Source organism: Bombina bombina, chromosome 11, assembly GCF_027579735.1.
Source record: "Bombina bombina isolate aBomBom1 chromosome 11, aBomBom1.pri, whole genome shotgun sequence".
NCBI lineage: Eukaryota > Metazoa > Chordata > Amphibia > Anura > Bombinatoridae > Bombina > Bombina bombina.
The window spans coordinates 1,111,893-1,113,706 of NC_069509.1; the positions used below are offsets into that span (position 1 = coordinate 1,111,893).

General features: G+C 41.8%; 1 protein-coding gene across 1 annotated transcript in view; it reads right to left on the bottom strand.

Moving 5' to 3' along the window:
• Nucleotides 1-1,578, bottom strand: part of LOC128641952 (carbonic anhydrase 4-like) — a 241,488-nt gene extending 239,910 nt beyond the window's left edge. The window contains exon 1 of the mRNA XM_053694553.1: nt 1,551-1,578. The gene's annotated coding sequence lies outside the window, so the exon portion shown is untranslated. The remainder of the gene's footprint in view (nt 1-1,550) is intronic.
• Nucleotides 1,579-1,814: the final 236 nt, after the last annotated feature.

A 1,814-nucleotide genomic window follows, 5' to 3' on the forward strand; every position in this document is an offset into this window, starting at 1 on the left:
GTCACAGAACACAGATACAGTTTACGTACAGTACACAGTACACAGATACAGTTTACTCACAGTACACAGACACAGTTTATGCACAGTCACAGTACACAGAGACAGCTTACGCACAGTACACAGTACACAGAGACAGTTTATGCACAGTACACAGACACAGTTTACGCACAGTCACAGTACACAGATACAGTTTACACACAGTACACAGATACAGTTTACGCACAGTCACAGTACACAGACACAGTTTACGCACAGTACACAGACACAGTTTACGCACAGTCACACAGATACAGTTTACACACAGTACACAGATACAGTTTACGCATAGTCACAGTACACAGCTACAGTTTACGCACAGTCACAGTACACAGATACAGTTTACACACAGTACACAGATACAGTTTACGCACAGTACACAGACACAGTTTATGCACAATCACAGTACACAGACACAGTTTACGCACAGTCACAGTACACAGACACAGTTTACGCACAGTCACAGTACACAGATACAGTTTACGCACAGTCACAGTACACAGAGACAGTTTACACACAGTCACAGTACACAGATACAGTTTACACACAGTCACAGTACACAGATACAGTTTACACACAGTCACAGTTTACACACAGTTACAGTACACAGATACAGTTTACACACAGTCACAGTACACAGATACAGTTTACACACAGTCACAGTACACAGATACAGTTTACACACAGTCACAGTACACAGATACAGTTTACACACAGTCACAGTTTACACACAGTCACAGTACACAGATACAGTTTACACACAGTCACAGTACACAGATACAGTTTACACACAGTCACAGTACACAGATACAGTTTACACACAGTCACAGTACACAGATACAGTTTACACACAGTCACAGTACACAGACACAGTTTACGCACAGTACACAGTACACAGATACAGTTTACACACAGTCACAGTACACAGACACAGTCTACACACAGTCACAGTACACAGACACAGTTTACGCACAGTACACAGATACAGTTTATGCACAGTACACAGATACAGTTTACGCACAGTCACAGTACACAGAGACAGTTTACACACAGTCACAGTACACAGATACAGTTTACACACAGTCACAGTACACAGATACAGTTTACACACAGTCACAGTTTACACACAGTTACAGTACACAGATACAGTTTACACACAGTCACAGTACACAGATACAGTTTACACACAGTCACAGTACACAGATACAGTTTACACACAGTCACAGTACACAGACACAGTTTACACACAGTCACAGTACACAGACACAGTTTACGCACAGTACACAGTACACAGATACAGTTTACACACAGTCACAGTACACAGACACAGTCTACACACAGTCACAGTACACAGACACAGTTTACGCACAGTACACAGATACAGTTTATGCACAGTACACAGATACAGTTTACGCACACTTTCACAGGATAAACAGAATATAAGTTTTGCATTTTATAGAATATTGATCACAATACACAACTGATCCACACAGCTATTACACAGGTGAACCTACCTGCTGCTCAGTATAAATTGTTGTAAGCTCACGGTGAGGTCAGTAATATTCTCCCATGCTCTGTGTATTTATATACGTCTGACAGTTTACACATAGCACAACCCTTCTATTTACGTACATACTCACCTGAGGCAAGGGCACTCGCAACACGCCCTCAGGGCAGAGAGAATTACACTTACCTGGTGCCGCACTACACTGTGTGACATCTGATAAGAACTTACCTGATACTGAGTTACACACAGTGTGTTATACACAGAGAGTGAT